Source organism: Callithrix jacchus, chromosome 1, assembly GCF_049354715.1.
Source record: "Callithrix jacchus isolate 240 chromosome 1, calJac240_pri, whole genome shotgun sequence".
Lineage (NCBI taxonomy): Eukaryota > Metazoa > Chordata > Mammalia > Primates > Cebidae > Callithrix > Callithrix jacchus.
The window spans coordinates 126,099,252-126,124,376 of NC_133502.1; the positions used below are offsets into that span (position 1 = coordinate 126,099,252).

General features: G+C 41.3%; 1 pseudogene across 1 annotated transcript in view; it reads right to left on the reverse strand.

Moving 5' to 3' along the window:
* Window positions 1–222: 222 nt before the first annotated feature.
* Window positions 223–25,125, reverse strand: part of LOC103791116 (transient receptor potential cation channel subfamily M member 6-like) — a 65,696-nt pseudogene continuing 40,793 nt past the window's right edge. The window contains exons 6-11 of the transcript XR_013534484.1: window positions 21,082–21,205; window positions 17,284–17,455; window positions 10,699–10,867; window positions 9,309–9,433; window positions 5,721–5,821; window positions 223–357 (exon numbers count right to left, since the gene is read on the reverse strand). The product of XR_013534484.1 is annotated as a transient receptor potential cation channel subfamily M member 6-like (transcript). The remainder of the gene's footprint in view (window positions 358–5,720; window positions 5,822–9,308; window positions 9,434–10,698; window positions 10,868–17,283; window positions 17,456–21,081; window positions 21,206–25,125) is intronic.

Genomic DNA, 25,125 nt, shown 5'->3' on the forward strand with positions numbered 1-25,125 from the left:
TCAGTTTTAACATGCATGCATTTTGAAGATGTATAGAAATTCTAGTTACTTATAAACGTTGAGGAAAGAAGCCTGGAACTAGATCCTAGCTTTAGATAATAGGGAAGTCTAATTACTTTTAAATTTCTCGGATAAGGAGTTTTGCCTCTGTATGGTCTGCTTGATGATCTTTGCTCTTCTGAAATCTGAAGGGAAATGGTTGATGAAATGTTCCGTACTCACTGTATTGTAGAGCTCTTCCAGTCGAGGGATGGTAAGAAAGTGATGGAGGTTCACTCCATATTCTATTAAGAGCTTCACAAAATCCACTCTGTCCATCACTAAAGCATCTAACATTGCTTGTTCCAGGGCACCAGGCTTTAGAAAGTATAAATAAGAAATATAAACAGTTAAGAAAGTAGAAATAACTAAAGAATTACATGTTTTTTAACTCAAAACTACACAGACACAATAATTTTAAAATAAAGTCCTGCCATCAGTGGGTACAGGAAAAAAAGGAAAAAAACCTTTAAATACAGTCTTACTAGGCCAGCCACAGTGGCTCACACCTGTAATCCTAGCACTCTTGCGGGCCGAGGAAGGCGAAGTGTTTGAGCTCAGGTGCTCCAGACCAGCCTCGGCAACATGGCAAAACCCCATCTCTACAAAAAATACAAAAATTAGCCAGGCACAGTGGCATGCACCTGTGGTCCCAGCTAATTGGGAGGCTGAGGTGGGAGGATCAATTGAGCCCAGAAGGTCAAGGCTGCAGTGAATACTCCATGAATACTCCACTACACTCCAGCCTTAGCAATAGGTCGAGATCCTGTCTTAAATACTGACGATAGATAGACAGAAAGACAGACAGACAGACAGACAGATAGACAGACAGTCTTACTAAGAAATGTGTAGGATTTAAATGAAGACATCTTGAATAAATAAAAAAAAATCCTATATACATGGATGGGAAAACTTGTGGGTAATCCCCCATATAGACAGCGAGGAAGGACAGCTAAGCAGAACCCTGGCACCCTACATATATATATATTATCTCAGTTCATAATTGGAGGAGTGCCTAAGTAGACACAGTACAGAGCATGAATTAGGGAATAAGCAACTTATAATAGGAGGAATGCCTAGAGCAGACACAGGGCAGAGCATGATTTAAGGGAAAAATGGTTATACCAGGACAAGAATCCATGGCCCAGGCGGCAGCGTTCAGTATCGTAAAGATACCCTCTGTATGGCAGGCCTGGGGCGAGAGTCACTCCTCCTGAAAAAGAGCTGTAGGACCTTGCTCCAGTTCTTGTGAAAGGCTGCCCTCAGACCGGCAATCCACCTTGGTGACTGTGAACTTTATCAGCTCTTGTTACCATGTTGCTGAAAAAGCATTCCCCTATAGAACTCACTGGAAGCTGCCAGCAGCTGGCACAGACCCTGACAGCTCTGTCACTGCTATGCGACTTAAAGCATCCTCTTATAAATCTTAGTTGCTTGCCCATAGATAGAGGTATTGCACACGGTACCCTCTTCACTGCACACGGCCCACCTCCATGCCTCGGTGACCTAATGGGAATGGACCCCTTGTTGCGCACTGTCCACTTCCCAGCATAGATGACCTAATGGGGGTGGACCCCTTGTTTTATTGCTCACGACCCTATCACTATCCTTAAAGATGACTTCACTCACTGCCCTGCCCCCAAACCTAAACACAATAAATACTCACACTTCTGGACATTCGGGGCCTCGCCTGACTCCACTCATAGGTGGCATAGTCCCCGAGCCTAGCTGCATTTTCCTTATACTTCTGTGTCCTCTTTATTTCTCAGATCCTGCCCCTTAGCACAGCATAAGGGACACCCCATGACCCTGTGGGCCATCAGCCCTACAAAAACTGATTATTGTAAAGATCTCAAAGATTCCCAAATGAATGTATAGGCTTAATGCAATTCTGATAGAAATTCAAGGTTTTTTTCATCCTCTCTGTTTTTGTTACTTGCCATGTTTTCATTTTAACTCTACCTGGCTTCTGGGTACAAATGGCAAGTTGAACACACTCATCTAATTTTTCTCCCACTCAAAACTTCATTAAAACTATACAAAGGGATTTTTATTAAGAAATAAATCACAAGGACAATGAGAACAAGAGAGGAGACAAGAATGCAACACTTTGGAAGCTGGAAAGCAGATGGTCAAATCAGAATTGACTTAGCAGTTCCCAGAAAGCCAAATAGTTGAAGTGAAAAATGTCAAGAGCCAAACAGATTTATACTACAGAATTCCAACAGCAACAAAATCAATGTACACATGCCTAATCCTTAATGTTGGGGTCTTTCCAGGCATCTTCCCCCTTTGATTCCCATAATACTAGCAACAAGGCTTATATTTTCCAGTCAGGGAATCAGAGGATTCTTTTCTGTTAATGTCACCAATACAAGATAAAAGACATGAATATGTTGGTATCTGGAGGTCCCTGAACTCATGAGAGGCAGATCACCCTACTGTGAAACTCAAACCTCTAGGCAAGTTCCAACTGCAGGCTTGGCATTTCCAAAGAGTTTTTTTATCCCCTACCTTTATCCTCAAAACGGTAGAAGATATTGTATTCTGGGCCAGGCGTAGTGCCTCACGCCTGAAATCCCAGCACTTTGGGAGGCTAAGGTGAGCAGATCACCTGAGGTCAGGAGTTTGAAAGCAGCCTGGCCAACATGGTGAAACCCCATCTCTACTAAAAATATAAAAATTAGCCAGATGTGGTGCCAGGAACCTGTAATCCCAGCTACTTGGGAAGCTGAGGCAGGAGAATTGCTTGAATCTGGGAGGTAGAAGTTGCAATGAGCCAAGATTGTGCCACTGTACTCCTGCCTGGGCCACGGAGCAAGATTCCATCTCAAAAAAAAAAAAAAAAAAAAAAAAAAGAAGAAGAAGATACTGGATTCTGGATACTAATGAAAAAGATATGGAAGGGTACAATCAGGGAGCAAATTTGCTCTCACAAATTAATAGCCTGCCAGACACAGAGAGACAAATTTACATGTGTTCACTCATTTGTGGGAGCTGAAAATTAAACAATTGAATTCATGGAGATAGAGAGCAGAAGGATGGTTACCAGCGGCTGGGAAGAGTAGTGAAGGGGGTAAGGGGGATAATTCATGAGTATCAAAAAATAGAAAGAATGAATAAGACCTAGTATTTGATAGCACAACAGAATGACTATAGTCAATACTAATTTAATTGTACATCTAAAATAATTAAAGATTATAATTGGATTGTTTGTAACACAAAAGATAAAGGCTTGAGGGGATGGATACCTCTTTTACCTTGCTGTGATTATTATACACTGTATGCCAGTATCAGAGTATCCTTGATACCCCATGAATACATATGCCCATGTACCCACAAAAAATAAAAACTAAAAAAAAAGAAGAAATTAATAGACTCATAGTATGCTACCAGGAAAGAAAAGCTTCATAGAATGCTTGAAAATTAAAGTTGAGGCCAGCTATAGTGGTTCAGCCTGTAATCCCAGCTCTCTGGGAGGCTGAGGCAAGTGTGGCAAACCCTCTTCTAAAAATACAAAAATTGGCCTGGCGTAGTGGCACATGCCTGTGGTCCCAGCTACTCAGGAGGCTGAGGTGGGAGGACTGCTTGTGCGTGGGAGGCAGAGGTTGCCTTGAGCCAAGATCACACCACTGCATTCCACCCTTGGTGACAGAATAAGACCCTATCTCAAAATTTAATTAATTAATTAAAATTTAAAAAATAAAGTCAAGCAAAGCTACAAAAGAAACGATAGGGAACATGGGAGGAAAAAGATAAGAACAATAGATGAGCAGTCCATAAGGTCCAATACTCAAATAGTAGGAATTATAAAAGAGAACAAAGGGTGGTGTTATGGAACGGAATGAAATGGAACGCAATGAAAACATGTGATTGCCAAGTTGAAATCATGTGCCCAACAAAATGGACACACAGACTCACCACAACACACATCATAACATTGGAAAAGAAAGATTTTTTTTTTTAACTTTCAGAGAGGAAAAAAAAATGGTGACCAAGAATCTGAAAACAAAAAAAGTGTTTACTTCTCAATAGTGATCCTGGGTGCTGGAAGCTAAGCATTCAAATTTCTGTAGTAAAATTAGTTTCAATCATGAATTAAAATATAGCCGAGCACATAAGTCTTCAAAATATCTATCTCTCATATTCCCTTTCTCAGGAACTTACAGAAAGATGTGTACCATCAAAATAAATGAGCAAATGAAGAAAGAGGAAGATGGGGACATAGAAGACATGCCCTCTAACCCGGGGAAGAGGCAAGGGAGTCCACAGATGATGAGGGCACATCTGCATCCAGGATGACAGCTGCACACCAGGAGGAGAAGGCAACCAGTCCACATTGCAGCCATAAGGCCCACAAGACAGAAGTGCTGAAAAACTTCCAAAACTCCTGAACTGAAATACAGCAATCTGACATTATTTAGAAGTATGGAAATTTGCCAGGTGTGGTGGCTCATGCCTGTAATCCCAGCACTTTGGAAGGCCAAGGTGGGTGGATCACAAGGTCAGGAGTTTGAGATCAGCCTGGCCAATCTGGTGAGATATTATCTGTACTAAAAATACAAATATTAGCTGGGAGTGGTGGTGGTATCTGTAATCCCAGCTACTTGGGAGGCTACGGCAGGAGAATCACTTGAAACCAGGAGGCGGAGGTTGCAGTGAGCACAGATGGCACCACTGCACTCCAGCCTGGGTGACAGAGCGAGACTCAGTTTTAAAAAAAGAAAAGAAAGAAAGAAATTTGGAGATTATAAGTGTTAGAATAATCAAAAACCTCTTAAATACTAGCTCTTGTTTAATTAGCAGGGCAGAGAACTACCATCTTTTTAAATTGCCTTTTAATATCATTCTATATTTTAAACAATGTGCATGTATTAGCTTGACCGAAAAATAATACACCTGTATTATAGCCTCAACTGTAATTTTTTAAATGAAATGTTAATAGTGGTTATCATCAGCATTATGGATAATCTTTCTTCTCTTTTATGTTTTCACTAATTTCTAATGTGAGCACTTACTACCTTTTAAAGCAAAAGTAAGCTTTGAGTTTTAAATAACAAGATAAAACTCTACCTAAAAATAAATTAAAAATCATATGCTGGACACAGTGGCTCATGCCTGTAATCCCAGCACTTTGGGAGACCAAGGTAGCAGTATCATTTCAGGCCAGGAGTTCAAGACCAGCCTGGGCAATATAGCAAGTTGTCTCTAAAAATCAAATAAAATACATTTTCCAGAGAAATTAGCTGGGCATGGTAGGGTGCACATGTGGTCCCAGCTACTCAGAAGGCTGAGGTGGGAGGATGACCTGACATCAGGAGTTCAGTTACAGTGAGCTATGATCTCACCATTGCACACCATCCTGGACAACAGAGTGAGATCTGGTGTCTAAAAATAAAATAACATAGATAAAATTAAATACAAAACCTGCCATTCTGTCTTTCCCTCAACTTCCCTTTTCAGCTTCAGTTAGATTGCAGAGCCAGAAGAAAAAAAAGAAAAAAAAAATGTTTCCAGGAAGGCAAAGTCGATGGGATAAGTGTCTTAGCTATCCCAGCTACAGAGATGCTACCCCACACTTTTACCAAAGCAATCTATATCTCCTCTCATTTTCTCTTTTGCCCCTTCCTAACAGACTATCACACAAAATATGTTTCCAAATAACTTCATTTTCACTATACCTTCCAGTGTTGTCCATAAATTAGGATATGTTTCTTGGCAATGTCCACTCTGTCCCAAGCCATTGCCAGATTTAATTGCTCTGACGATGATAAATTTGTGCCTAGAATAAAAGAAAGGAGCAATCATATATTCTTTTCAAAACATCTGCACCAGAAGCACAAAGTACTGTGGAACATGAGAAGCGGAAGTGAGGAACAATTGCAACCCCATCCAGATACTCAACCTTCAGCAAAGCTGTGAGGACTGCTAGGTCAAGGTCTTGCTGCTCTTCAGAGTCAGCATCAAATATGCTAATCTACAACAGTGAAAAACAGAGAGCCATACATTTGGGGAACTACCAAATAAATGCTTTCAAAGAGCACCCACAAAATTCAGACTGGAGCTAATAAATTGAGGAAAACATTCTTTAAAACCTTTTTTATAAACTTATAGAAAACTTTTAAATAGGGTAATAAAGAATTGTGAGCACTTGGGGGAAAAGAAAACCTAAAAATTCCACATATACAGAGGAAACATTTATGAAAGAATGTTATTATGTTAATTTACTATGTACACACTACAACAGAAAGAACCTCAATGTTAACTTCTAGTGTAAATAAAATGATTTCTCCTTTCAAAGAGATAACAAATGAAATCCTCCATTCATCTACCCTGGGAAACTAAGACTTTTGCTTTTTTTTTCTCTTTTCTTAATTTCTTTGTAGAGATAAAGTCTCACTATATTGCCCAAGCTGGTCTTGAACTAATGGGCTCAGGCGATCCTCCTGCCTCAGTCTCGCAAAGTGTTGGGATTACAGTCGAGTCACCATACCCAAACAGACTGGCTTTTTAATGAGAAATACATCCTCAAGGGTTTGTACTAAAACAAGTGAAGTAATCACAGTGCACGCAGTGAGAAGTACCCTGGGCAACACTTTTTTAAAGACAAGTTAAGTTCATTACTGATGGTTCTAAAGGGTCACTTGGGGCCTTTTGAGCTGTTTGCTCACTCACTCCCACCAAGTGGAGTATGCTTTCATTGTCAATAAATCTCTGCTTTTGTTGCTTCAGAAAAAAGGAGGAAGTCACCTGCTATTAATGACTATATCTCAGTCTTTTCAAATGCAAATACATTTCATACAGTAGATGGAGCCATTTTAATGAAAAAACCAAGACTGGCAAGACCTGGTTCCAAGTATGCCAATAACAAGCCAGCCCTAGGTAAATATCGTAAGGCTACTGAACCTCAGGTTCCTTTTCCATAAAATGAGGAACCTGCTGAATAATCTCTAAGGCCTCATAAAGATAAAAAAAACTATGCTTCTACAACTTCACCTGGCATGCCCTCTATGTGCATAAATAAATTCAACCCTCACTTGTACGACCTACTTCCTAGCATCTGCAAGCCCTTTACTGCCTTCTCTTGCCCCGTCTGGATCATTACATTGCTCAATAATTATTCTGCTTGATGGCAGGAAGAGGCAAACACAAGGACAATCTCTTTAACATGTCCTTTTCTTAACTTACTGATTACTATGGCAAATAGAAAGTGTAGTAGACTAAGAAGATTTCAACTCTGAGCTCAAGTTTCAGATCCATTGTTTCTTTTTTTGTTGTTTTGATTTTTGAGTCAGGGTTTCACTTTTGTTGCCCAGTCTGGAGTGCAATGGTGCGACCTCAGCTCACTGCAATCTCCGCCTCCCAGGTTCAAGTGATCCTCCCACCTGAGCCTCCCGAGTAGCTGGGATCATAGGCGCCCGCCACCATACCTGCCTAATTTTTGTATTTTTAGTAGAGACAGTTTTCACCATGTTGGCCAGGCTGGTCTCAAACTCCTGAACTCAGGTGATCTACCCCCATCGGCCTCCCAAAGTGCTGGGATTATAGGCATGAGCCACCACACCCAGCCAAATCTATCATTTCTTAACTGTATGACCGCAAATCCCTTAAATTCTCTAGCCTTCTGCTTCATCATTTCAAAAGTGGAAATGAACAACAACTGCCCTATTGAACTTGCTCACAGGGCTATTTCAGATGAAAAGAATATATTTAGAAGCACACTGCTAATTGTAAACATGGTTGCTATTATGTTGTTATTGGGCCAATAAAATTCCAAAGAGTTTTTCACATATATTTTGTCATGCTTCCTCTAGCCAAAACATTTCTTTTAGTTTTTATGAGGCCAATTACTTAAATATTACCAAAATTCTTATACAATTGGGTTTAGCCTTCAGATTCTAGAAAGATCATCTTGAATGATGACATATCTGCATATTTACTGTAATTGTCAGCTTCATATTATCATCTGAGTCATTGACATGAATTGATAGATAATTCAGGCTGGGTGTGGTAGGTCATGCCTGTAATCCAGCACTTTGGGAGGCTGACACAGGTGGATCGCTTGAGAACAGGAGTTCACGACCAGCCTGGCCAATACGGTAAAACCCCATTTCTACCAAAAAATAAAAAAAATTAGCTGGGTGTGGTAGCGTGTGGCTGTAGTCCCAGCTACTAGGGAGGCTGAGGCACGAAAATGTCTTGAACTTGGGAGGTAGAGGTAGCAGCAAGCCAAGATCATGCCACTGCACTCCAGCCTGGGTGACAGAATGAGATGCTGTCTAAAAAAAAAATAAAAAGAATTGATAATTCATATCACCCAAGTCATTTTGACCATAGGCTGGATATGGTGGCTCATGCTTATAATCCCAAAACTTTGGGAGGCCAAGGCAAGAGGATCACTTGAGCCCAGAAATTCAAGGCTGCAGTGAGCTATGACTGCACCGCTGCACTCCAGCCTAGGCAAAAGAGTAAGACTCTGTCTTTACCAAATAAATAAATAAATAAAGTTAATTAAGTTTTTTATCACAGTACCCTAAAACACTAAAAACTTTTCCTGAGTCTACATTATGGTCACAGCCCATAGTTTTTGGGCTCCATTTTTATTCCAGAGTTTATTCTCACTTTCCCCTTGTCTAATACATTCCCAATAATTTCCTGCAAGATTTACTCAGGATGCTGTGATGCAGTCATGTAACTCAGCACCATGAAGCTACGTTCGTTGAAGACATGGAGCTATTCCCTTATCCTCTAAAAATACTTCAGTATAATTTTCATTAAATTTTAGAACTTTTCTGGAACACTGTTATACTAAGTACTTTTACTCTGTAGTCTTGAATTTGAAGCATGAAGGGTGAGGACAGCAGTGACAGTAAGAAGCCAAGTTTACTCAACTAAGAATCGAATTCTGTAGCGCTAGATACACTCAAAATCAAAATTTTCAAAATCCATTTTTTATTTTTAATTTTCTTAAAATTTTATTTTATTTTAAGTTCTGTGGTACATGTGTAGGATGTGCAAGTTTGTTACCCAGGTAAACATATGTCATGGTGGTTTGCTGCATCTATCAATCCATTGCCTAGGTATTAAGCCCTGCATGCATTAGCTATTTTTCCTGATTCTCTCCCTCCCCACTCCCCCCAACAGGTCCCTGTGTGTTATTCCCCTTCCAGTGTCCATCATATTTTTTTTAATTGTGAAACTAAATGTCATAATGTTTACAAATTAGCAGTTCTTAATTCAATGTTGAATCATCAACTTGTCATACTCACACAATCCCTGTGAACCATACACTCCATTAGACTCTGGAAAAGGTGCTTGGACTCCTTAAGACTAAAGTTGAAAGTGTTCTGAATCATGCAGATGATCTCTTCCTTTTACCTGAGGACGCAGCATCCTGGAAGATAAATAAATGGTTTTGACACAACCCAGAGAGGGGACTGAGCTGGCAACATCAGTACAAGAAAACACCCCATTGCTCCCAAGACTGAAAAGGTGTCTATGGACAGTTCTGCCAGGAGAGCAAACGAGGGGGGAACAAACGGAAGCAGGAGCTCAAGAAGAAGCCTGAATATGAAAGTGAGAATGGAGCTGGGCATGGCGGCTCACACCTGTAATCCCAGCACTTGGGGAGGCCTAGGTGGAGGATCATTGAGGCCAGGAGCTCAAGGCCAGCCTGGGCAGCATAGCAAGACCCTGTCTCTATTTTTACATTCATAAGAAGGAAGGAAGGAAAGGAGGGAGGGAGGGAGGGAGAGAAAGAAAAAGAGAATGGGCTGATCTGCCACACCCTGAAAAGAATATACTCTGAAGTGGAGTTCTGAAGCTGGTAGATTTCCAGAGGGTTGAGAATCTCCAGAAATTCTAAGTATTATATTCTATAAAGGATCTGAAACCCCAAAAGGTTTAATAACCACAATTCCAGGATGATTTTAGAAAAGGGAGAGGAGTGAAAGCAGAGGGAGGTGGGAGAGGGTAGAAGTGGAGGCAGGAGGGATGAATAGAGAGAGCAATTGCAAGCAAAGACACTCCAGAGAGCTGTTACAGCATAAGCAGCAAATGACTGTTTACTAAGTAAATTAGTGGGGTCCACATTTTAGTTCTTAGGCACTGTACTTATTTATACAACAGAAATATCATGCTTTTGAAATTGGAAGAATCACATTGGATAGAGGGATGGCAAGAGAAAAATTATCTTCTTTGAAAAGAGGAAAGAATGAAAACTGAAATAAGCATAACATATGCTATGAAAATGTCAGGATATAGACTTCCCCAGTTTCTGCCTAACGGCAAATGAATTTGAAGGTACTCTGGGCCCAACACTGGCCATCTCCCTCACTTCAAGGTCCTTATGGCTGTAATGGCCAATTGCTCGAGCAACACCTCCCTCACTCCCTCTGCAACCACCTCTTCACAAAGTTCAGGCAAGACTGAAGCTTCCCTGTTAAAGGTAGGTCAATCTTCAGCTAAGAAAATAGCAACTCTCATCGCTGAAGGGCATTCTGATGTTAAACAACAAACACAAAGTCACTGAGAAATGAAATCCAGTCTCAACTTCTATACTCCAAGAGTACCTGGCCCACATAAATGCACAGTCAAAAGAACTAAAATACAAGGATAAATAGTCCCTATCGTTTCAAAAAAGAAGAGCCAACAACTCACCCTTCATCTGCCAGGTATTTGTGTGTCAAGGCCAGGAGGTCGGCTGCCCTGCTTGTGCCCTCACACACCACCACCGGGTCCTTGTCCTTGACAGTCTCCCACACTGACAGGATGACGTTGGGACCGCCTTCCACCACCAGCCCCACCACGGGCACGCCTTGTCTTGAGCCTATTCCAGACCACAAATAATACCACACTGTTAGAGAAAAGTCTCAATTACCATCATGTTCATCCCTTGCACTGGTCCCTCTCTCATTTTACCCCGGTTTACTTAGATCACAACCAAGCCAGAAGTCGGTTTACTTAGATCACAACCAAGCCAGAAACTTGAGACTTCAAATAAAATGTGGCATAAATATGGTGAGAGCATCCTCAAGCTTTTACCAGGTAAAAAGGCTTTCAATAATTTTTTAAAATAAGTATTCCTTAAGAAATTATAACTTTCTATTATGGGAAACTTCAAAAGTATCTAAAAGTAAACAGAATATAATGGATCCCAATGTTTTCATCACTCATCTCCAAAAATGAGTAACATTAACCAGTTCAATAAACGTTTTAATTACTACTTATTTATTTATTTCATATAAGACAAGGTCTCACTCTGTCACCTAGGCTGGAGTGCAGTGGTGCAAACACAGCTCACTGCAGCCTTGAATTCCTGGGCACAGGCAATCCTCCTGTCTCAGCCTCCTGAGTAGATGGGACCACAGGTACGTATGACCACACACAGTTTTTTTTAAGTTGTTTGTAGAGTTGGGGTCTCTCTGTGTTGCTCAGGCTGATCTTAAGCTCCTGATCTCAAGTGATCTTCCTGCCTCGGCCTCCCAAAGTCCTGGGATTACAGGCGTGAGCCCCACACCCAGCCTCTATACACTTTTAAGGGTGGTTATTTCTAGGAACGAGGTAGGAAGACAACTTGCATTTCCATTTATTTTATTTTTTATTGTTTACATTTTTTATCATGACTATATATTACCTTTTTTTCTTCCAGACTACATGACCCAAGCATATATATATATATATAACACGTACATATATACATAACTTTTTTAAAGAAAGAACAAAAAAGAATAACTGCAGAGTTATTCTTTTAAAAAAGATGTAAGCAAAGGAGCATACAGAATAATGTGCACAGTATTATCCTATGTGTATTTTTAAAACCGTATACATAGATACACATTTTATATACATGTATGCACATCCCTGTATGTACACCATGCTATATAAATGACCAGAAAAATCTGGAAAAATACACTTCACACTATGAACAGTGGAAAAGAGAGGAGGAGGTTTAGGAATATGTTGAAAAGGGACCTTGACTATTTATTCTACAGATTTCTTTTTCTTTTTTTTTTTGAGACGGAGTGTCGCTCTTGTTACCCAGGCTGGAGTGCAATGGCGCCATCTTGGCTCACTGCAAACTCTGCCTCCTGAGTTCAGGCAATTCTCCTGTCTCAGCCTCCTAAGTAGCTGGGATTACAGGCACGCGCCACCATGCCCAGCTAATTTTTTGTATTTTTAGTAGAGACGGGGTTTCACCATGTTAACCAGGATGGTCTCGATCTGTTGACCTCGTGATCGACCCGCCTCGGCCTCCCAAAGTGCTGGGATTACAGGCTTGAGCCACCATGCCCAGCTATTCTACAGATTTCTTATTTGCTTTAAGTTTTCGCACCACACATATATTGATATTTTATTTTTCAAAAGAAGAAAATTTGACAAGCAACACCACAATCACCCCTGAGCAAAAGAGATGAAAACAGGGGACCACACTGGCCCTTCTCTGGCCACGCCCCTGCCCTCATGATGAGGCATCTACAAAGCCAAGAGTCAAGGGAAGCCTGTGCTCCCTCCCCAGCTTACTAGGATGCCCAAGAAACACCATGTTCTGGCTCAGTACATCCAAAATTCGAAGGTTTCCAAACTCAAGCCTGGCCTTCCTGCTGTATGTGTGAAGATAAAAGGCTAAGACATATTTTATACAGTTTGTTAGCTAGATTTAAGGCATTTAAATATCTAGACATATAGTATGTGGTCTTCTGTGTGTACGCTGTCAGACTCTCAAATGTTAGGGGTGGGTCGGTTACCTAAAACTTCATTCTGTCGATTTAGTTGCTTTGTCATTCTACTTCTTTTCCATACACTTCCACCTCATCATTTTCTCCATATTGCTAAAAAGCATATCTATGATATACCAACTAATAGACATAGGGTTTCTCTAAATAGATAGTCTTATAAAAGCCAAATGAAGTGGCATAAATAGGATAAAGCACAAAAATAATAGAAGAAAATTTTGATTAATATTTTATTGATTTTGGAATAAAAACACTTTTGTAAGAGAATTTTTTGTATCTTGTGTAATAAAATGTTGTTCAGCCATTAAAATGTACTAAATTATACTCATTGACATGGAAATATGACCATGTTTAGTACAAAAGAAGCATTATGAAATCATCCCAGTTTTGCTCAAAAAGTGTGTGTGTGTGTGTGTGTGTGTTTGTCTGCATGTGCATGTTGAAAATTTGTGAAAGTATACATATGAAAAGGTTAAGAATGGTAAGTTTTGATAGTGAGATTATGGAAAACTGTCCTATTCTTCTCTTATCCGCTTTCTGCGTTACCTGAATGTGAAAGTCTTATAAAAGACTTTCACGCCTCCTGGGTTCAAGCAATTCTCCTGCCTCAGCTTCCCGAGTAGCTGGGACTACAGGCACGCACCACCATGCCCAGCCCACTTTTTGTGAAGTAATAACTTATTCTTACAAAATCAAATATATCTATGGCTATTTTCTGCAAACAGTAACAACCACCACCTTACTAATACACTAACAAAAATTGGTTTAAAAAGAAAAAAATGGGCCAGGTGCAGTGGCTCACGCCTGTAATCCCAGCACTTTGGGAGGCCAAGGAGGGTGGATCACGAGGTCAAGAGATCTAGACCATCCTGGTCAACATGGTGAAACCCCGTCTCTACTAAAAATACAAAAAAAAATTAGCTGGGCATGGTGGTGCGTGCCTGTAGTCCCAGCTACTCGGGAAGCTGAGGCAGGAGAATTGCTTGAACCCAGGAGGCAGAGTTTGCGGTGAGCCGAGATCATGCCATTGCACTCCAGCCTGGGTAACAAGAGCGAAACTCCATCTCAAAAAAAAAAAAAAAAAAAAAGAAAAAAATGTAAAATTCTTGCCGAGAAATCTCGCCAGAGAGCTGCTTCTACTGTAAGCTTTCAGGGTGAGAGGGGGAATACAATCTTAGACCTCCGAATTAAAAGTTCCTAGAATAGCATTTCAGGAAAGAGCACTCTTGTCCCTTGAGACTTGGATTATGCAAAAATACAGAGGCATCGTGGCCTATGTTTCCTACCTTGAAATTACATCTTTAGAGTCTTACAGAACAGGAGCTGACATTGGCCACATTTCAAATGGCCGAAGGCAGGGATTCCTACAGCAACTGTATAATGTGAGGGGTTTTTTTGTTTGTTCGTTTTGTTTTTTAAGTATTCTCTGCCAACAACAAGGGTTTTCCAGGGACACCAAGAAGACTGGCTGAAAAGCAATAAAATAAATCAACCACAGGCCGGGCACTTCATGAGGCCAAGGCAGCCTGGCCAACATGGTGAAACTCAGTCTCTACTAAAAATGCAAAGAAATTAGCCAGGTGTGGTGGCAGTCACCTGTAGTCCCAGCTACTCAGGAGGCTGGGGCGGGAGAATCGCTTGAACTCAGGATGGGGAGGTTGCAGTGAGCTGAGACCGCACCACTGCACTCTAGCCCGGGTGACACAGCAAGACTCAGTGTCAAGGAAAAAAAAAAGAAAGAAAGTCAAATAAATTAACCACATATTTAAATATTTTCATGCAATCAAACATAAATCCCAGTTGGGTGCGGTGGCTCACACTTGTAATCCCAGCACTTTGGGAGGCCGAGGCAAATGGATCATGAGGTCAAGAGATCAAGACCATCCTGGCCAACATGGTGAAACTCTGTCTCTACTAAAACACAAGAATCAGCTTGGTGTGGTGGTGCACACCTGTACTCCCAGCTACTTGGGAGGCTGAGGCAGGAGAACTGCTTGAACCTGGAAGACAGAGGTTGCAGTGAGCCAAGATTTCGCCACTGCACTCCAGCCCAGCGCCTGGCAACAGAACAAGACTCTGTGTTGAAAAATAAATAAATAAATCCCTTTTTGATTATATCAACAACAAATGCAAATATGGTAGCAAACCTCCCTCATGAGCATGTTAGGTGTGAAGATCAGCTTTGATACATAAGAATTTCGAGTTTCTTGAGGGCATGTCTTCTCTTTCTTCTGTGTGTGTGTGTGTATAGGTGGCTTAATTGTTTTTGCTATTTTTATATGGGTTTACCTTAGAGTAATAAATATTACCAGTCCACTGGAATTGACTCCACAGTCAGCAAAAGCCTCCAGATAAATCCTAGATTTCAAGGTCTTTGAAAGGAGAAAAATGTTATCTGCTGCTGTAAGTGAGGTTAGAGCTGTTGCATTCATACTAAAATGAGGACTCAGCAAGGAATAAGAAAGACAAAGACTCCTATGCCTCTCACGGGGCATACATTATAGTGCTACACAGAACCCCAAGCAATTTAGGTAGTGGGCAAAGGTAAACAGAGGCAACAGGACATTTCAGGTAATATTTCAGGCCCCTAATGGACCCCTCTCTATATGGATTCTTCTTCAAGGTCCTTCTCTGACCTCTCTTCCTTCCCTCTGCTCTGCTGGTTTCCCTTCTCCCAGCCATTCCCATCCTGGAGAAGACCTGATCCTCTCTCCCCTCTTCTGACCTGCACAAGCCTCAGAACCCTTATTCACACTAAGAGTTAAGTGAACAACCGCAACCCCCAGAGTCCCTCCCCTCCCTCTCCTACCCCACAACCATGAGAGGATCACTGCACCAAAGGAGGGAAAAAGGAAGGAAAGAAAAAGACATTTATTAAAGACATATCGTGTACCTAACACAAGTCTAGACATCACTAATATACATCTTCTCAATCAATTCTCACAACCAATGTTAGAAGTAGATAGTTCTTTCCATTTTATAATAAGAAAACAGTTTGACAGATGTGAACTCCATTGGCCAAGGTCACAGGCACAAAATGACAGAGCTTCAATCTGTCTGACCTCATTACATTCTGTGGCTTCGAGGGGTCAAGGCTAAAAACTAAATGGACTTCCAGCCTTTGATTTTTTTCAGTTAACGCTCAAAGGCTGAAGAGAACTTGATCCTCCTGAAGGCCACTCCCTGGCCCTTTGTCCCAAAGAAGTATTTTGTGGAAGATTTAATTCGGCACAAGAGGCAGCGGTCCACTTTCTGGTGCCTTGAACCAAAAGTCTCCAATTTTCCAGGCAGCACTCAGCCCTCCTGTTCCCTGTAAAGGATTCAAACTTCCCTGCCCAATGGCACATGCCGATTCTGGCCCTCCCTGTTCCTCTCCTTCCTCAAGATAAAACGACCAAAATGCCCCTCTTGAAGCACTATCGTGAGCATGACACAAACTTGACACTTTCCAAGGTCCCTATTTTTCTTTCTTTCTTTCTTTTTTTTTTTTTTGAGACAGAGCCTCACTCTGTTGCCCAGGGTAGTGCAGTGGTGCAATCTTGGCTCAGCACAACCTCTGTCTCCTAGAGTCAAGCAATTCTCCTGCCTCAGCCTCCTGAGTAGCTGGGATTATGGGCATGCACCACCATGCCTGGCTAATTTTTGGATATTTAGTAGAGACAAGGTTTCACCGTGTTGGCCAGGCTGGTCTCGAACTCCTGACCTCAGGTGATTTGCCCACCTCCACCTCCCAAAGTGTTGCGATTATAGGTGTGAGTCACCGAACCTAGCTCCAAGGTCCCTATTTCTAAAACTCCTGTCTGGTCTTAACCCCTTCCCTGTCTACGGCCACCCCATCCACACATGAAATATCATCTTCCCTGACCATCAAAGCTCAGGCTCAGTCCCTTCAAGCTTGTCTCCTGAATGCTCTTCAGCCGCCCCACTTCCCACATGGATATCTACCCTCCTCTCTCTCTCCATCTAGCCAACCCGAGTGACTCTTCAAGGATCCACCAAAGTCTTCATCCCTCCATCACCCCCCTGACATATCTTCCTCTCTCTCACCTGTCACCCACAAGTCTGCGCTGTCTTATATTCTGCTTTCTTCTGGCTGTGGGTTCACTGTGTTAACTTAATCCCCTGGCTGCTCTAAGGCAGGGGCCAACTTGGGCCTCTCTACTCTGTGCAGGTGACAAGCGAGCACCTTGACCACAGTGAACCCACAGCCAGAAGAAAGCAGGATGTCAGACGGTGCAGACTTGTGGGTGACAGTTGAGAGAGAGGAAGAAATCTTTGGGGGGATCACGGAAGGATGAAGACATTAGTGATCCTCGAACAGTTATTCGGGTCAGCTAGATGGAGGGAGAGAGGAGGGGAGATACCCATGTGGGAAGCAGAGTGGCTGAAGAGCCTTCTGGAGACTAGCTTGAGGGGACTAAAGGTGTGAGCTCTGATGGTCAGGGAACACCATGAAAGACCTCAGGAGGCCTCCAAGCAGCCCCACTGACTGAGCCCCTGGGATACTCACGGCAATGTGTTTTCTACAGAGAGAAGTACTTCTCCAGGTTCCTTCTGAGTTTCATTTGATTTCCATATTTGCCCACGGTCCCATCATCAGACAGGATGAAGTGTGAGTGCATGTTGTTGAGTATTGTCAGCTTGCTGAGGGGGTTACCCAGAGTCTGGTACAGGCACACCACCTGAGAGACAGCAAGGACAAGAGAGGGTCAGCACTCTAGATCCTTCCCCAGGCTCACCTGCTCCAGAGGCCTATCTCTACATGCTAAAAGAGCTCCTGTCTAGTTTAAAAAGTATCACTTACAATTTAGAGCAGTGCTTCTCAAACTATCTGTGGCATCGCTTTTTTAAATTTCCCAAGTTTTAATGAACCAATATGGGATCCTACTATGAATAACTAGTAGGCAGCTTGTGGTACATGAGATTCACAACACAAGTTCAACAATAATGAAACATACCCCGTTCAGCAAGATCAGCCTGCTTTCCATGTGACTGAATAACACAGCACGGTCACATTGCTGACAGTGGTTCTAAATATTTTTTCTTTTTTTTCTTTCTGAGAGGGAGTCTTGCTCTGTCATCCAGGCTGGAGTGCAGTGGCACGATCTTAGCTCTCTAAAACCTCTGCCTCCTGGGTTCAAGCGATTCTCCTGTCACAGCCTCCCGAGTAGCTGGGATTACAGGCCCGCACCTCCACACCGGCTAATTTTTGTATTTTCAGTAGAGAAGAAATTCGAGCAAGGCCTTCTATTTCATTTCTGTGCTTACCTTGCTCCAAACCACTAAAAAACAATTCAAAGACTGGCACCAGTACACAGACCACACCATTATTCAAAAATATTGTCTTTTAGTAGATTTATTCCAGAATAATATTTTGACATTGACTTTTCTCTAGTATTCCAAAGAGAACAGCTGGCCATGTGCAGTGGCTCATGCCCATAATCCCAGCACTTTGGGAAGCCAAGGCTGGCAGATCACTTAAGGTCAGGAGTTTGAGACCAGCCTGGCCAACATGGTAAAACCCTATCACTACTAAAAATACAAAAATTAGCCAGGCATGGTGGTGTGTGCCTATAGTCACGGCTACTCAGGAGGCTGAAACACAAGAATCACTTGAACCTGCGAGGCAGAGGTTGCAGTGAGCCTATATCTTGCCACTGCACTCCAGCCTGCGTGACATAGTGAGAATCTGTCTCAGGAAACACACACACACACACACACACACACACACACACAGAGTAGAACAGCCAACCAGCCAAAAAGCATTTCATTCATTATAAAACATCAAAATCTTTATTACATTAATGGACACTTTCTTAAGCTGTTCCACTTCGTATTTGCTTTTAGAGGCAAAAGTACAGTATTTGGAGTAAGAAAGCCCAAGTTTCAGTTGAGGCCATTCCTATACAACTGCAACCAAGTGATGGGTGAGAAAATGTTTCTCTATATGGAGTATTTAAGTATTTTGAGTGTTAAGTACATAGAGCATGTAAGCTAATAAAGAAAGGATGTTATAAATAAATGTCAGCATGTTAGAACTCGGTTGAAATAATGAATCTATGCAATAACTTGTAACATTATAAAAAGAGAGACCGCCATGTATTACAAGGGAAAGACATACCTCCTCCTATGGCATAAACTTACACAAAAAACCTGAATCTGATCATACCTCTCGATTAGACTACCAACTTACAAGAAGCAAAGAAACATGCTAAACCCTACTACAAAAGATTAAATCTGGAAAATCCAAGCTGTAACCAACTCTTCGGAACAAATGACCCAGTTTCCTCAACAAGTAAATTACACACACATTAAAAAAATGAGATAGAGGTAAAATCCATAAATTAAAAGTGACAAAAAAAAAACAAAACAAAACCCAGGTCAAGATGTATGTATATGAACCTATCACAATGTATGACACTTTTTTGGATAATGAAATAAAAACATTAAATAATGAAGACTCAAGAAATCACGGTTTTGAAAACAAACATTTTGAGGCAATGGAAAATTTGACTAGACTGGATAGTCAGTGTTATTCAGGAATTCCTGGTAATTTTTTAGATATAATAATGTCATTATATATTTTTCATTGGCCATGTATTTTAGAAAAAACAATCAAAATATTTATAGATGAAATTACCTGATGTCTCAAATTTGCTTCACAATAATGGAGGGGGTCAGCTGAATGGATAAGGGAAGAGAGGAAACAAAACTATGAGCTGCTAACTGTTGAAGCTGGAGATAGGTATGTAGGTAAGAGTTCATTTTTCTAATTTTTCTGCTGCCTAATATGTCTGAAGTTTTCCAAATTAAAAGTTAAAACAGGCTGGGTGCGGTGGCTCATGCCTGTAATCCCAGCACTTTGGGAAGCTGAGGCAGGCGGATCATCTGAGGTCAGGAGTTTGCGACCAGCCCACCCAACATGGTGAAACCCCATCTCTACTAAAAATACAAAAATTAACCAGGCGTGGTGGTAAGTGCCTGTAATCCCCCTAGTCGGGAGGCTGAGGCAGGAGAATTACTTGAACCTAGGAGGCAGAGGTTGCAGTGAGTAGAGATTGCGCCACTGCACTCCAGTCTAGGTAACAGAGCCAGACTCTGTCTCAGAAAAGAAAAAAGTTAAAACAACCCATAAGCTTTGGGAGGCCGAGGTGGGTAGATCACGAGGTCAAGAGATCAAGACCATCCTGGCCAACATAGTGAAACCCCCATCTCTACTAAAAATAAAAAAATTAGCTGGGCGTTTGGCACACGCCTGTAGTCCCAGCTACTTGGGAGGCTGAGGCAGAAGAATCGCTTGAACCCAGGAGGCGGAGGTTGCAGTGAGCCGAGACTGTGCCACTGTGCTCCAGCCTGGCAACAGAGCAAGACTCCGTCTTAAAAAAAAAAAAAAAAAAACCCAACAACCCATAAGCATGTCTGTATTAATCAGCATGGAGAAATAACTATGGCAAATAGGTACGGTAAAAAAAAGCAGATTTATAGCAGTGAGTTCTGTTACTTTTTAAATACACACTTTTTTACTGTACATATACACACATCCATAGAAAATATTCTGAAATGATCCACATGGAAATATTAACAGTAGTCATCTTTCTTCTTTAGAACATTTTCTTATTTCTGATATTTTACTGAAAACTTATATTATTAGTCTTACAAACAGACTGAGACAAGCCCAGTCCCTTTAAAAGAATACATAGGATCAACCAATACACAAGAAGTAATGAAGCAGAGCAATACAAGGTAAGAGATGAGAACTAAGAGGGTAAAATTAAGAATGTCCCTTGTTTCACTCTGGGCAAACCACTGCAAGAAACTTGGCTACTACTTTAAGCGAAACAGGAGCCATTGAAGGCTTTTGCACAGAGAGACAGTATGATCTGATTTGTATACTTTAAAAGAATCATTCTGGCTATGTTGAGAGTAGGCTGTTAGGAGACAAAGGTAAGAATAAATACGGCTATTGCAATCATTCAGGCGACAGATAATGGTGGTTTGGATTCACTCAGTAACTGTAGGGGTAGTGAGAAGAAATCAGATCCTAAACATATTTTTAAAGTGAAACTGATGGATCCTTTGAGTTTGAAACAAAGACATCATTACAGGATTGCCCAAGGCTTTTGGCTTGAGCAACTCCAAGCTGGGATTGTCATCTTCTAAGACAGGGTAAGGGAAGCAGCAGAAAGTTAGTAGTTAGTTTTGAATATACCACATCTGTGATGTTCATTCATTAGACTCCAGGTAGTATTAAGCTGGCAATTTGCATACATGTTCATTTTCTTTTGTTGTGAAAGGATTGTCTACTTACATCTTTTCCAATAAGGTCTCTCTGGTTCTCAATGACACCCCAAGGAGGGATTCCAACTGTCCAGATTTTTCTCAAGGAACAAGAGGAATGGGATTTCAAGGCATCCCAACATGCTTGGACACTCCTATGAACAACCAGTTTAGAAGTCAAACTTGAATTCATAAATTGTGCAAAACAAAAACACTGCCAGAAAGAGACAAGGGAAAGTTGCTGGCACAGTGGAATCAGTTTCTGTTATCTTGACTTCCTCTATTCTTTCTGGACAACTCTTCTTCTCATCATTACCTCTCTCTACCTTAACAATGTTCCTCTCCTTTTGGGCAATTTCTGCCTACAACCTCAGTTCTGACCCTACTCTTGCCTAACCAAAATGCTGTGCACTGTCCTTCCTCAGCAAGCCCAGTGCTAATATTATGAATTTTTTTTTCCTAATCTTACTCAATGTCCCAGGAAAATATCCTGCAGATATGTCCCTTGCTTATTAAGGTAAACTAATTTAATAGCTTTATATACACAAATATATCAAAGTTATCCCCCCAAAGATATATTTCAAAGTTAATACATCGAGGAGTAGTATGTTAATGTTTGCCCTTTTGGAATTAATACTAGTCATTATTACAGTAGCCAACACTTACTGGCACATAGTAAGATTTCCATAAGTGTGGGCTACCTTTGTATATATTTACACTTTCAGTCCATTTTATAGGCAAAACCTGTGGCATGGAGAGTTTAAATAAAGTGTCCAAGGTTGCAGAGCTTTGGACAATTTATTTAGAGCTTGGATTTTGTAGAGATCGGATTCCAATCTAGCCAATCTGACCTTTTTAAAGAATAGACTGCACTTTTTAGAACAGTTTTAGGTTCACAGAAAAATTGAATGAAAAGCAGAGCAATTTCCCTTGCCACTCCCTGGTCCTGCACAAACACAGCCTCCCCAACTATCAGCATCCCCCATGAGACTGGTACATTTGTTAAAATTGATGACTCTGCATTATAAGGCCATGACTAATAGATTATCATTATTATCCATAGTCCTCAGTTTACATTAGGGTTCACTCTTGGTTCTGTACATTCTATGAGTTTTGACAAACATACAATGATGTACAGCCACCATGTTAGTATCACTGCCCTGAAAATTCTGTGCTCTGCCTACTCATCCCTCTCTCCCCTCAGCTCCTGGCAACCGCTCATCTTTCTACTGCCTCCATAGATTTGCCTTTTTCAGAATGTCATATACTGTAGTTGGAGTCAAACAGCAAGTAGCCTTTGAGATTGGCTTAATCTGACCTTTAAATCACAATGATGCATTATAAGACTTATTCTTCCTGACTGTGGTATTGACCCTATCTGTGTCTTTAGCACAGAAAGAAAAAATAACCTGCATATTGCATGGATCTAATGCTTACCAGCTAAATCACTTCCTTGTTCCTGGCATCTTGCCTTCCAACTCATTTTCTGACCCTCTCCCAAAACCATCTCTAGAATCTGGGATCTAGATCACGGGCACATGTCAATATCAAGTGTGGAGCCATCCATTCCAGTAGAGATTCTGATTCCATGGTTTGGCATGGTTTGTCAACATTGTTGGTATTGTTATAAGCACCTTACATGTGATCATAATACATATTGCCTGTTGAGACTCTCTGTAAAACCCGATCTGATCATGTTATCCCCCTATTCATCCTGCTGTTCAAATTCGTTTCAGGGCTCCTTGCTACGCAGAGAATAAGATATCAGCATGGTACCCAATCTGGTTCCAGTCTCCTTTGCAGTCCCTGTTCCCTGCTACATGGCACACACTCCAGAGAGGAGCTTTATCACTTCTTTCTACACACGCCTTCATCTCTATCTGTGTGCCTAACCCTGGGCTGCCACTCCTTAGTAATGCCACTTCCTACCTTTCCCACAAGACCAATGCCAAGTGCTATATCCTTCCCAAGACTTCCAAGGTACCCTCAGTTGAAACTGGAATTCATCTCCATCTTCTTTGTATTCTCAAAATACTTCCTTTGAAACTCAACAATAATCCAGGAAGCGTCAATTTCTCACTAGTTGCTTTTTGTCTGTCACAGCCCAACCCATCCCTAAATCCAGGGTCCTCCTCTTTCATCCCTAGCACCTATCCAAATGCTTGTCACACAGTGATTTCTCAAGGCTTGTGGCATTCAACTTAAGTAAATTTCAAATATTCATGCCAAATTATGTTCAACTATGGTTGAGAAGCCTGTCAAGAATAGACAGAAGCTCATAAGCAGAGCTCAAATTTAAATGTGCACAGGAATTATCAGGGGATGTTGTTAAAATGCAGGTTCTGTTTATGCAGGTCTGGGGTGGGGCCTGAAATAGCACTTCCAGCAAGCTCTCAGTTGATGCTGATCCTGCTGGTCCAGGGACTAATCCTTAAGTAGCCAGGCCCTAGAGGAGCTGTGGTTGAATCAGGTCAGACTGATTGTTTTTTGGTGTTGTCATCATCTTGGTCATCGTCGTCATCTTCTTCTTTCCTTCCTTTTTCATTGTTCTTCTTCTTCTTCCTCCTCCTCCTGCTCCTTCTCCTCCTCCTCCTTCTTCTAGACAGGGTCTTGCTTTGTCATCCAGGCTGTGTGCAGTGGCATGATCACAGCTCACTGCAGCCTCGACCTCTCAGCCTCAAGTAAGCCTCCCACCTCGGCCTCCCCATTAGCTGGGTCTATAGGTGCACACCACCGCATCCAGCTAATTTCCATATTTTTTTAGAGATAAGGTTTTGCCACGTTGCCCAGGCTGGTCTCGAATTCCTGAGCTCAGGTGATTCACCAGCCCTCAGCTTCCCAAACGGCTGGGATTATAGGCATGAACCACTGCATTGGCCTGACTGTTGTTTAGTGGAGATCCAAGTATTTCTCATTTTCCATTTATTTTGTTCATATAAAGTATTTCAATCATCTTCACATTACTCTATTTGTGTTCCTTCAGGTTAGCTGACATGAACCTAAATGATCTTCTTAAGGCATTAAGTAAAACAAGGCATGACATTCAGTTAGTGATTCAAAGAAAAATCCTTGCCCAAGCCTGGCTTTTTTTTTTTTTTTTTAAGCCAGCCAAATTTAGCAGTGGGGGGTTGTATACCAACTTTAATGACACTAATGTTAATAAGTTCTGATAACCCTGGCTTTTTAATGAATGATGTGAAACTTCCCTACCCACCCACTTTTTTTTTTTTACTGGAAATCAAATAAGAACCATACAATGGACTTAGAACTCTGCCAACTTCAGTTTCTTCCAAGAATGTGAAACAATCTCTATAAAATATGCATGATAAACTACTGTGTTACCTATTCGTGACAGGTCAAATCAAAAACCCTTGGTTTTATTTTGCTTTGTTTTTTCAGTCATTCACTTCCTTCATTTCTTTTCAGCCAAAAGAAACTTTGTTATATCAGCACAAGTTGCTAAATGCTTAGGCAGATGTTCAGACCCTGGCCCCTAGTACACAATCTAACACACTGACTCATCCTAACCTGTAAGGGAAAGTATCAGTATTCTACAGGTGCTAAAGGCAGTAAATGCTGTAGAAACTAAGAAACAAAAGTGAGTAGCTCTGGTTGAGATATTCAAAAGGCTGTCTCATGGGTGTGTTGGCATCTTGTGTAGATCTTAAAACATGGACAAAATTTGATAGGAGACACTGGTGAGGGCATACTAAATCAAAAGAGAGAAAAATAAAGAGAAGATAGAAAACCACAGGTGGATAACAAATTGGTAAGAGACAAGAGTTTATGGAATTACTAGTTCTCAATCCTGGCTGACATGCGTCAGAAGCTCCGGATTGAAAGCCTCTAGTTCATCTGGGGAAGAGTGCATACATCTGTATTTTAAAAGCTCCCCAGGTTGTCCTTATGTGCAGAGAGTTCACAAACACCGAAGCAAAGAAATAAGTTAGGAGCCCACCACAGGAAGTTCTTGAATTTCAGATTTCAAGAAGTATAAAAGAGTCAATGATTGAGATGGTGAGTGTTTCAGCAATTATGTAGTTTTTTTTTTTTAAGTGTCTATTCATGCCCAAAA